At 36.3% G+C, this 13,274-nt stretch overlaps 4 non-coding genes across 4 annotated transcripts; 2 read left to right on the forward strand and 2 right to left on the reverse strand.

The window, feature by feature from the left end:
- Positions 1-3,300: 3,300 nt before the first annotated feature.
- Trnas-gcu (transfer RNA serine (anticodon GCU)) lies at positions 3,301-3,382 on the reverse strand. The gene has a single exon. It is a non-coding gene; the product is annotated as a tRNA-Ser (tRNA).
- Positions 3,383-4,103: 721 nt separating this feature from the next.
- Trnam-cau (transfer RNA methionine (anticodon CAU)) lies at positions 4,104-4,175 on the forward strand. The gene has a single exon. It is a non-coding gene; the product is annotated as a tRNA-Met (tRNA).
- A 4,591-nt stretch (positions 4,176-8,766) lies between these two features.
- On the reverse strand, positions 8,767-8,848 carry Trnas-gcu (transfer RNA serine (anticodon GCU)). Its single transcript has one exon. It is a non-coding gene; the product is annotated as a tRNA-Ser (tRNA).
- A 722-nt stretch (positions 8,849-9,570) lies between these two features.
- Trnam-cau (transfer RNA methionine (anticodon CAU)) lies at positions 9,571-9,642 on the forward strand. The gene has a single exon. It is a non-coding gene; the product is annotated as a tRNA-Met (tRNA).
- Positions 9,643-13,274: the final 3,632 nt, after the last annotated feature.

Genomic DNA, 13,274 nt, shown 5'->3' on the forward strand with positions numbered 1-13,274 from the left:
ATTGTATGACTTCTGTTCATGTATAGCACAAATGTTTTACTCGCTTTTAAGTAGCTTGATTGTCCGTAAACCAGCCGCTGTTTCCTTTTGGAGTAGGGTATTTTGTTTTGGAAACATTTACTCACTAGAAAAAATACATTTGCCACTCTAGTATCACCCTTAACGTTCAACTGGTATTATATATAGCATTACCGATAGAGAACAGCCTTATCAGAGAGAAGTTTTAATCGGAAAGAATGGTGTTAGATGCACACTGCATTTAACACTGTCTTTAATATCGGCTGAATAAAAATTTGACCAAATCCAAAATTTATGTGAATGAGACAAACTTTTGACTCTGTCAAAAACGTTGCTTTTATCAATTGTTAAGGTATATCCCTCGATTTTGGCCCTCTAGGTCATAGCAATGACATCTCCTACAGTGAATGCTGTATCAGCAATATCCCTTCAAATTATAGAGCATGTCTGAATTAGAGGCATAATTTTGGGTAATACCCATTTCAAACCATGAGCCATAACCCTCGTCAAAATAGTATCATCTACATTAAATAGTCTCATAGGTCGCCAATATTTCCAGCTTCTTTAGTCGCTCTTGGTGTTGTAAAAAATGATATTGTATCAAATCTCACTGTCCATGACGTAATTGATTCCTTGTTAACGATCTGAAGAAGAAAAAATCTCTAACAGGTTATCATATTCATAATTTAAAACGTTGTAAAATACAACTAATTTATCGATTTAACCAGACCAAAATATCTAATTTTAGACATTATATTTATAGCTGCATGTATTTTATCAACCCTTGTATGACCCTACTCAAATACGTATCATCAGCAGGTACGGATGAATTTACCAAGATTAAAACTGATTCTTTACAACTCTCATCAACTGTGTTCGATAATTACAAAATACAATAAAACTTATAAATGCATTTTAATATTTGATTTTCATTTGAAACAAGTGAGCCAAAGTCATCAATGGATTCATTAATAACATTTCGCTTTTGTTGATATTTTTCAGGATTTGGAAAGTATTTGCTATTTGCGTCACTTTCAATCACCAAACTGGATTAAAATCTCGGTATAACACCTCAAAACAATTTTATTTCTTAGTCACTTCATTGTTGTTCGAGTTCTTCCTATGTATTGATATCAAATGAATCTTTAGCGGTAAATTTTACAGAAAATAGAATCATTTTGTCTTGACATCTATACAATTCTTGGAAACTTTCTTTCTTTCTCTTCGTACTGTATAGGAGCGAGAATTCTTACTTTTATATTTTGCATTATCCACTAAGTGAGTTGTTCACTAAAATATTTTACTCTTTCCCTCAATAATAATAGATTTCACTCTACATACCTATTCATCATTACAAACATTATCTAATTTAAGTAAGTGCCTAATTTCTTCGTTGCATGTAGTTATTTTAGGATCGATCTCATAATGATGTACATGCATAACAAAATATTTTGCATACCAATATATAATTTGGAGGAATTTAAGATATAATCCATCCTGCACTGCCATAGTTCGCATAGTACCATTCTCTCTTGATCTCCAAAGATCGTAAATATTGCTATCAACTGTAATTATGAAGCTCTCGAATAGCAATATCATCGATACGTATGTGTTTGTTATGCTGATCAATTGCAGCTATTGTAACCACCTACCAAGGTAGTGCTATAACTCGTATTGGTCTCCACAATTGTTGCACACGGTATTAGTGGATCAGATACTGTTTTATATGCAACGTGCACTCCATAAAGTCGGCATTTGGATATAACTTCTAGAAACCTAAGATCGTTGTGTTCACCGAAAAGTCGTCTGACTACAAACGAAACAAGTGAAAATGGTTCTTGGATTTTGAGAGTGCTCCAGAAACAGCAGTTATGTAGACATTTTGGTGTTAACGTGTCTAAGTATAGCAGATTATACACAAAACTTAAAGAGGTTAAAGATAAACTTGCAAGTACGTTATTGGTTTTATTAATATTGGAGTACACAGGTATGGAATTAGTCAGCTCACAAATTATATTTTCCATGAAACTACCGCGATTCCATGAACGTTGTATTATTGTGAAACTTAATTTAACCCTAGCCCTTAGAATATAAGTGAACTGGAGAGAGTCCATTGCTTGTGCGCTATACATCTGGAAGGTATTACGTTCACATGTTCATACTTTATGTACCTGTGTACCTTTTAGAAGAAGAAATAAGTAGAAATTAGAAAGAATATGAAGAGGAATATCTATACCCCGGTCAACATAGACACCAATCTGATAAAATCAGATCTCCGCTGTCCTACGTGAAGATGTGACGACGACCACTGAAGAATGACATTCAGGTGACCATTAAATTAGCCAATGGAAATGCAACTTTCAAAAAATCTGAAAGTGAATCAAATCGTTCGATACACATTCATCCTTTTCACCCACGGTGCTCTTTCTCAAAACGCAAAGATATTAGACCTCATCTGACTGGTTGATAAAATTAGCAATTATGGTAATAGCATAGGTACCAGAATATGCCTTCTAAGCGATGGCTGTCAGATCTTCATTTGGTAACAGCGGAGATCTGATTTTAATCAGTTTGGTACACAGGTACTTAAAGTATGAACAGGTGAAAGGACAGCTACATAAACGAACATTTTTCCCGTCATTTCTTCTACACTTCTGATAACATCAGTTTCTTTGACCTTCTTAACATTAACCGCAATTGTAGATTGTTGTCCAAGACTATCCGAGTATACAAACGTACAGTCTCCTGTTACTTAAAATTTGACCATCGTTTTAATGGGTATTACACACACTTCTAGTAAACAGACACATACGCGTGTGCTTTGGTGCCGTTTTGGAATTTTGGAAACAACTCACCCCTTACCCTCCCAAACCTTAACTTGATCCCTTTTGCCTTGCTCGCAACCCTAAATGTTTCTGCTAATCGGCCGATTCGCGGCATTGATATTTGGCTACACTTCCCGCATGCATGTTAGCACTACTGGGACTTTATTTCAATGCCAAGAAATGTTGTTGTTTTTTTTTTCTCCTGTGGGAGATAAAATGTTCCACACGCACAAAAAGTACAACTCGATTATAAAGATGCAGCCGGAACAGGTCAATACACAAACCTGTCACAAACATGCACAAAACGTCAGTCCATTCAAGACACAAACCACCAAAAAAATCATGGAGACATCATTAGGCGTGTTTTCTTTCTGACGTGACGATATCACATTACAATATTGATGAATACGGTTTGTAGTCATAACTAAAAGTTCTACACATCAGATAAAATGTATATCGACGAAGATGGGATTCGAACCCACGCGGGGAGACCCCAATGGATTAGCAGTCCATCGCCTTAACCACTCGGCCACCTCGTCCGGTGTATTTTGATGAGTACACTATTTATGTAGGGAGTGATCTATAGCTACCTGGCCTAAACCACACACAACTTTTGTCTGATATTCACGATTCAATATATGTCTTTTTCAGACAGAAAAAAATTCTAACCATCGAACCATCCTAGCTCTAACTGATGTGCACATAAAGAACCTAGTGCATGATATTCTTTAAAAGAAGAAATATATATCTTCAGGTAAATTAAAACAATTCTCCTGGCTGGGAGAAAACTCAACATTACCCACCTACCCACCCAATAAACAGAAACAAATACATGGTCGGTCCCTTAGTGAGCAAGCATGTTCATATCAATGGATTGTTAGGCAAGGGAAAAAACTCGTACGAACATTCGTTGTATTCATCACTTCGGTAAGTATTACATCAGATAAGTGAATATCAGTTCCATTTTTTTTAAAGTTATAAAAATCAATGTTTTCTAACAGCAGAGCCGAGTGGCCGAGTGGTCTAAAGCGCTCTCCGTCACGGATCACTGCCATCTCACCTCTGTCTGCGTGGGTTCGAGTCTCGGGCTCGGCCAATGTGGACATGTGAGAAAGCTTGCCGGTAGCTTCTCGTGGGTCGGTGGTTCTTTCCGGGGTTTTCCCGGGTTCTTCCTCCACCATTAATACTGGCCGCCATGTATAGCCTATCTTGTGCTGAAAAATGGCGTTAAACCCTATAACAACAACAATAACAACTAACAGCAGAGTGGCGCAGTGGAAGCGTGCTGGGCCCATAACCCAGAGGTCCGTGGATCGAAACCACGCTCTGCTAATCACTTTTATTTGGTTTTTGGTTTTTGTTTTTAATTTTAAATTCATAACATCAAATTATCATTTATCTTCAGGCACAAAAATATAAATAAAAGGCACATTCAGTAAATATGTATCTGATTTCATATATAAAATGTGGGTCAATGTAATTTACTTTTCACGCTTCAATGACGGCTTTTTTTGGTGCTAATTTGGACCTTCTACACCGTTCTAGCAATAATAAAATGTCAAATGTACATGCAGCTAAAGTGAAATATAACAAAAGGTCAAGGTAACATTACTTTCACCCTTAAGCCATGTATTTTGTTGAGATCCTATATAGAAGTTGATACATGCATGTAAAATATTAAGTTCTTTTCTTTGGCACTGTATCAATTATTGTAGAGAATTTAAAGGTACAGAAAACAATTTGTCAAGGACATGATACAAGCAAAAGAAAAACAATGTGGCATGTAATGATATAGCATTGGAACGTTCGACAGTGATCAGGTGGACAAGCCTCCCCGTGTTTCCCACCCCACCGCCGGCATCACCCTTCCCCACCCCCAGACAAAAATGAGTGTTTGTCTCCCTGGCCCTCACTAGCTGCTAAATCCCACAGTCAGCTTGCGGTCTTCTTTGCGCTCCCTGTGAAAAATACATACTGAACCACCCCTGCGATCCCACCCAAAAGTGCCGAAAAGTTTTGACCTCTGACATGACATTGCCATATTAAAAATGGAATTTATTTTGTTTCAATTTTTCGTTAATCCGTACAATATGTGCTCTTAAAAGGCAAATTTACACATTTCCAGTGATTACATGTTTCCAAACTTGATATCCTGCTCCGGAAGGAAACGGAGGCTGGTTCTCGAAAATTAAACTTTAGATGAGCCTGTAAAATAATTGTGGTGTATATGAATAGAGGTCATACAATTTGCTATCAATTTTGGGATACATAGTATTTCTTCAATTGGTCACGGTGGGGTTTGATTCTTTTGTGTCATTCTAAAGGTATACTTTCTATTATACAATTGTAAGTTTTCTGTATTTTTCGCTTTGATCTCAGGATTTGATTCACAAACAACGTCCTAAACACAAACAATTCCTGCCTTTATAAGTTATGTGAACATGAATATTTTCCAACCACATGAATTATCAGAATTTAAAATGAGAGGTTGTTCAAATACAGCCAGAAACATCGATATTCATGTTGACATTATATCTAATGTGTTCCCATGCACAAAAACATTTGTCTGTGAAACATATGGAGGACATTTAAGTGCTGCTTATTTAAGGACATGAAAAATAAGTCCCTTTCAACTTCATATTTAGAACAGTAGATAAACAGTTATCAAGGGTATAAGAATAATAATAATAATAATAATAATAATAATAATAATAATAATAAATTAAGAAGAATGGCACATTTGGTTGTGAAAGTCCCATCTGATATATGCTCCTTAGTAAAACGCAATCCTCCTTTCGGATTCGCCATTTATTCAATTGTTGCAGGAGGGGGTCAATCGTTTTTCTTTTGTCGAACCAAGGGAGGCAACTAATGGAACTAGAACGTTCATTATAAACAATTGATTAGGTAGTCAACTAATGCAGCTAAGAGGTTAGTGTTGTTGTTTCCATAAAATGTTTTACCGGGGTGTACTAGACTTTATGACTGCCTTAAATCCCAAACACGCCCATATATCATTGTCATAAATAAGATGTATCAATTATTTTCTACTACTCGATATCGGATTATTTTAAACAAGGAAATGTGTCTTTCTCAATGAAACAATATGTGACTTTGCATAATCCGATCGAGAGCTATCTGCAATGTGTTGTTCGATTCAAGCTACCCTGTCTATAATTACGGCAAATTGGACATTCAGTTATTTGTGAGACGCATTGACATCGAAAGACAAACTGACTGAAGAGAGTTTTTGGAGTATGAATCTCTGGTCACAAGAAATCTACGTCAGCGCGGAATGAATAGATGTGATCATGTGACTAGCTTTAGAAATACGCCCTACCTATGCTTAAGACATAACAACTTTCACGATCCAATCAGTCAACGAAAAAACAAAATGTCTTTCTATGTAGTTGTGCCGAAAGTTTCAAATTTGTATGAGGTTACGTTGCCAAATAAAGAGTATAATCTAAAGTGGAATTGGCAGTGATAACTATGACTGTACTTCCTCATATTCTGACACTATTATTGTATAAATACGTCGCCTACCTGCACACGTTTCCGACGAAGAGATAGGTATCAAGATAAGAGAATACGGAGTGGAATTCCTATCTCCCATTCAGGATAGATACTACCCTAGAAATCGTGTGACAGACGTGACGCATTTTTGTTTTGGATATTTAATTTTGATTGTTTGTTATTTTTTAAATATTTATTATTTGTTATTTCATGTTTTATTTCGTATTCTAGAGAAATTATTTGTTACATTTTACAATACTTGCTGGTTTTACATCTTTTCTATTACTTAGGTTAAGAACATAGATTTGTAATATTATGTAAAATACAGTTTTCCAAAAGAGATAAAATCTTAGCCCTACAGTCGGAAGCATCAAACTGTAAGTGACCATTAGTTCGTTAAGTTATTGCATGATAATCAAGTAAAGGTGCGCTCTTTTTGTCTTGACCCGGGTCGCATGATGACAGATTGCACAGATTTCGTGTGCCACAAGTGTTGGAAACAGCGTCATGTTCCTAGGAAGTACAAAAGGCCAAGCTCTGACAATTGTGGAAATTTTCTTTATTTGTGTTCATGTGGGAAATATGACTTAAGAAATACAACTGCCTAAAGATGTTACATGCTAAATGATTAAATTGAAGAAATTAATTACCGAATTGCTGACGTTGCCACAAAGGAAGATAGATTGGGGATTCAAGTTGTAGAAGATGATGAACACGAGGTTGATGAAGTAATACAGGGTGCAGATGGTGAAGAAAGAGGTGATGAAACTGATCAAGAAAAAGCTTTTCACAGAGTCAACCATTCATACTGGTATCTCTTTTACGACAATTCGGGTTTGGTGACAGTTTTATTTAATGGATACAAATATTTTATATTGAAATTAGAAACAGTGTTAAATGCATTTAATGAAAGCCTTTTCAATTAAACATTCAGTCCTCCAAAGTTGCCCTATACTAACTATACTATATTTATTTGAAGCGGAACATTTAGGGCTCGCTATAATTATAAATTATTATGTCAATGTTGCTCTATTTCTATTGTCTAGCAGTACAAGTAAAGTCTTTCAACATGCCGATGGTACAACCATGACATTAGCAAAGAAAGAATCTATTAATCAATCATTTATTGTACTTGGTTTATATTGTAAAGGATCTGGTTCAAAAGGGAATAAAGAAAACAAACGGAACTTAATTTAACCCTAGCCCTCAGAATATAAGTGAACTGGAGAGAGTCCATTGCTTGTGCGCTATACATCTGGAAGGTATTACGTTCACATGTTCATACTTTATGTACCTGTGTACCTTTTAGAAGAAGAAATAAGTAGAAATTAGAAAGAATATGAAGAGGAATATCTATACCCCGGTCAACATAGACACCAATCTGATAAAATCAGATCTCCGCTGTCCTACGTGAAGATGTGACGACGACCACTGAAGAATGACATTCAGGTGACCATTAAATTAGCCAATGGAAATGCAACTTTCAAAAAATCTGAAAGTGAATCAAATCGTTCGATACACATTCATCCTTTTCACCCACGGTGCTCTTTCTCAAAACGCAAAGATATTAGACCTCATCTGACTGGTTGATAAAATTAGCAATTATGGTAATAGCATAGGTACCAGAATATGCCTTCTAAGCGATCGCTGTCAGATCTTCATTTGGTAACAGCGGAGATCTGATTTTAATCAGTTTGGTACACAGGTACTTAAAGTATGAACAGGTGAAAGGACAGCTACATAAACGAACATTTTCCCCGTCATTTCTTCTACACTTCTGATAACATCAGTTTCTTTGACCTTCTTAACATTAACCGCAATTGTATATTGTTGTCCAAGACTATCCGAGTATACAAACGTACAGTCTCCTGTTACTTAAAATTTGACCATCGTTTTAATGGGTATTACACACACTTCTAGTAAACAGACACATACGCGTGTGCTTTGGTGCCGTTTTGGAATTTTGGAAACAACTCACCCCTTACCCTCCCAAACCTTAACTTGATCCCTTTTGCCTTGCTCGCAACCCTAAATGTTTCTGCTAATCGGCCGATTCGCGGCATTGATATTTGGCTACACTTCCCGCATGCATGTTAGCACTACTGGGACTTTATTTCAATGCCAAGAAATGTTGTTGTTTTTTTTTTTCTCCTGTGGGAGATAAAATGTTCCACACGCACAAAAAGTACAACTCGATTATAAAGATGCAGCCGGAACAGGTCAATACACAAACCTGTCACAAACATGCACAAAACGTCAGTCCATTCAAGACACAAACCACCAAAAAAAATCATGGAGACATCATTAGGCGTGTTTTCTTTCTGACGTGACGATATCACATTACAATATTGATGAATACGGTTTGTAGTCATAACTAAAAGTTCTACACATCAGATAAAATGTATATCGACGAAGATGGGATTCGAACCCACGCGGGGAGACCCCAATGGATTAGCAGTCCATCGCCTTAACCACTCGGCCACCTCGTCCGGTGTATTTTGATGAGTACACTATTTATGTAGGGAGTGATCTATAGCTACCTGGCCTAAACCACACACAACTTTTGTCTGATATTCACGATTCAATATATGTCTTTTTCAGACAGAAAAAAATTCTAACCGTCGAACCATCCTAGCTCTAACTGATGTGCACATAAAGAACCTAGTGCATGATATTCTTTCAAAGAAGAAATATATATCTTCAGGTAAATTAAAACAATTCTCCTGGCTGGGAGAAAACTCAACATTACCCACCTACCCACCCAATAAACAGAAACAAATACATGGTCGGTCCCTTAGTGAGCAAGCATGTTCATATCAATGGATTGTTAGGCAAGGGAAAAAACTCGTACGAACATTCGTTGTATTCATCACTTCGGTAAGTATTACATCAGATAAGTGAATATCAGTTCCATTTTTTTTTAAAGTTATAAAAATCAATGTTTTCTAACAGCAGAGCAGAGTGGCCGAGTGGTCTAAAGCGCTCTCCGTCACGGATCACTGCCATCTCACCTCTGTCTGCGTGGGTTCGAGTCTCGGGCTCGGCCAATGTGGACATGTGAGAAAGCTTGCCGGTAGCTTCTCGTGGGTCGGTGGTTCTTTCCGGGGTTTTCCCGGGTTCTTCCTCCACCATTAATACTGGCCGCCATGTATAGCCTATCTTGTGCTGAAAAATGGCGTTAAACCCTATAACAACAACAATAACAACTAACAGCAGAGTGGCGCAGTGGAAGCGTGCTGGGCCCATAACCCAGAGGTCCGTGGATCGAAACCACGCTCTGCTAATCACTTTTATTTGGTTTTTGTTTTTTGTTTTTAATTTTAAATTCATAACATCAAATTATCATTTATCTTCAGGCACAAAAATATAAATAAAAGGCACATTCAGTAAATATGTATCTGATTTCATATATAAAATGTGGGTCAATGTAATTTACTTTTCACGCTTCAATGACGGCTTTTTTGGTGCGAATTTGGACCTTCTACACCGTTCTAGCAATAATAAAATGTCAAATGTACATGCAGCTAAAGTGAAATATAACAAAAGGTCAAGGTAACATTACTTTCACCCTTAAGCCATGTATTTTGTTGAGATCCTATATAGAAGTTGATACATGCATGTAAAATATTAAGTTCTTTTCTTTGGCACTGTATCAATTATTGTAGAGAATTTAAAGGTACAGAAAACAATTTGTCAAGGACATGATACAAGCAAAAGAAAAACAATGTGGCATGTAATGATATAGCATTGGAACGTTCGACAGTGATCAGGTGGACAAGCCTCCCCGTGTTTCCCACCCCACCGCCGGCATCACCCTTCCCCACCCCCAGACAAAAATGAGTGTTTGTCTCCCTGGCCCTCACTAGCTGCTAAATCCCACAGTCAGCTTGCGGTCTTCTTTGCGCTCCCTGTGAAAAATACATACTGAACCACCCCTGCGATCCCACCCAAAAGTGCCGAAAAGTTTTGACCTCTGACATGACATTGCCATATTAAAAATGGAATTTATTTTGTTTCAATTTTTCGTTAATCCGTACAATATGTGCTCTTAAAAGGCAAATTTACACATTTCCAGTGATTACATGTTTCCAAACTTGATATCCTGCTCCGGAAGGAAACGGAGGCTGGTTCTCGAAAATTAAACTTTAGATGAGCCTGTAAAATAATTGTGGTGTATATGAATAGAGGTCATACAATTTGCTATCAATTTTGGGATACATAGTATTTCTTCAATTGGTCACGGTGGGGTTTGATTCTTTTGTGTCATTCTAAAGGTATACTTTCTATTATACAATTGTAAGTTTTCTGTATTTTTCGCTTTGATCTCAGGATTTGATTCACAAACAACGTCCTAAACACAAACAATTCCTGCCTTTATAAGTTATGTGAACATGAATATTTTCCAACCACATGAATTATCAGAATTTAAAATGAGAGGTTGTTCAAATACAGCCAGAAACATCGATATTCATGTTGACATTATATCAAATGTGTTCCCATGCACAAAAACATTTGTCTGTGAAACATATGGAGGACATTTAAGTGCTGCTTATTTAAGGACATGAAAAATAAGTCCCTTTCAACTTCATATTTAGAACAGTAGATAAACAGTTATCAAGGGTATAATAATAATAATAATAATAATAATAATAATAAATTAAGAAGAATGGCACATTTGGTTGTGAAAGTCCCATCTGATATATGCTCCTTAGTAAAACGCAATCCTCCTTTCGGATTCGCCATTTATTCAATTGTTGCAGGAGGGGGTCAATCGTTTTTCTTTTGTCGAACCAAGGGAGGCAACTAATGGAACTAGAACGTTCATTATAAACAATTGATTAGGTAGTCAACTAATGCAGCTAAGAGGTTAGTGTTGTTGTTTCCATAAAATGTTTTACCGGGGTGTACTAGACTTTATGACTGCCTTAAATCCCAAACACGCCCATATATCATTGTCATAAATAAGATGTATCAATTATTTTCTACTACTCGATATCGGATTATTTTAAACAAGGAAATGTGTCTTTCTCAATGAAACAATATGTGACTTTGCATAATCCGATCGAGAGCTATCTGCAATGTGTTGTTCGATTCAAGCTACCCTGTCTATAATTACGGCAAATTGGACATTCAGTTATTTGTGAGACGCATTGACATCGAAAGACAAACTGACTGAAGAGAGTTTTTGGAGTATGAATCTCTGGTCACAAGAAATCTACGTCAGCGCGGAATGAATAGATGTGATCATGTGACTAGCTTTAGAAATACGCCCTACCTATGCTTAGGACATAACAACTTTCACGATCCAATCAGTCAACGAAAAAACAAAATGTCTTTCTATGTAGTTGTGCCGAAAGTTTCAAATTTGTATGAGGTTACGTTGCCAAATAAAGAGTATAATCTAAAGTGGAATTGGCAGTGATAACTATGACTGTACTTCCTCATATTCTGACACTATTATTGTATAAATACGTCGCCTACCTGCACACGTTTCCGACGAAGAGATAGGTATCAAGATAAGAGAATACGGAGTGGAATTCCTATCTCCCATTCAGGATAGATACTACCCTAGAAATCGTGTGACAGACGTGACGCATTTTTGTTTTGGATATTTAATTTTGATTGTTTGTTATTTTTTAAATATTTATTATTTGTTATTTCATGTTTTATTTCGTATTCTAGAGAAATTATTTGTTACATTTTACAATACTTGCTGGTTTTACATCTTTTCTATTACTTAGGTTAAGAACATAGATTTGTAATATTATGTAAAATACAGTTTTCCAAAAGAGATAAAATCTTAGCCCTACAGTCGGAAGCATCAAACTGTAAGTGACCATTAGTTCGTTAAGTTATTGCATGATAATCAAGTAAAGGTGCGCTCTTTTTGTCTTGACCCGGGTCGCATGATGACAGATTGCACAGATTTCGTGTGCCACAAGTGTTGGAAACAGCGTCATGTTCCTAGGAAGTACAAAAGGCCAAGCTCTGACAATTGTGGAAATTTTCTTTATTTGTGTTCATGTGGGAAATATGACTTAAGAAATACAACTGCCTAAAGATGTTACATGCTAAATGATTAAATTGAAGAAATTAATTACCGAATTGCTGACGTTGCCACAAAGGAAGATAGATTGGGGATTCAAGTTGTAGAAGATGATGAACACGAGGTTGATGAAGTAATACAGGGTGCAGATGGTGAAGAAAGAGGTGATGAAACTGATCAAGAAAAAGCTTTTCACAGAGTCAACCATTCATACTGGTATCTCTTTTACGACAATTCGGGTTTGGTGACAGTTTTATTTAATGGATACAAATATTTTATATTGAAATTAGAAACAGTGTTAAATGCATTTAATGAAAGCCTTTTCAATTAAACATTCAGTCCTCCAAAGTTGCCCTATACTAACTATACTATATTTATTTGAAGCGGAACATTTAGGGCTCGCTATAATTATAAATTATTATGTCAATGTTGCTCTATTTCTATTGTCTAGCAGTACAAGTAAAGTCTTTCAACATGCCGATGGTACAACCATGACATTAGCAAAGAAAGAATCTATTAATCAATCATTTATTGTACTTGGTTTATATTGTAAAGGATCTGGTTCAAAAGGGAATAAAGAAAACAAACGGAACTTTTATTTAATTCATCAAGCAGTCTCTGTTGAATTCTGCAGACAGCTCCAATTTCAACATTGTGATCACGTTATCTTAATTTTGGGAACTAGTGCTGGAGCTCAGTTAGAATAACACTTTGTCTAAAATTAAAACTTATTACACAGAGGTGATACTAAATTGTATGACTTCTGTTCATGTATAGCACAAATGTTTTACTCGCTTTTAAGTAGCTTGATTGTCCGTAAACCAGCCGCTGTTTCCTTTTGGAGTAGGGTATTTTGTTTTGGAAACATT

Source organism: Sinohyriopsis cumingii, unplaced genomic scaffold (genome assembly GCF_028554795.1).
Source record: "Sinohyriopsis cumingii isolate HCF-2022 unplaced genomic scaffold, ASM2855479v2 utg000646l, whole genome shotgun sequence".
In the NCBI taxonomy this organism is placed as follows: Eukaryota; Metazoa; Mollusca; class Bivalvia; order Unionida; family Unionidae; genus Sinohyriopsis; species Sinohyriopsis cumingii.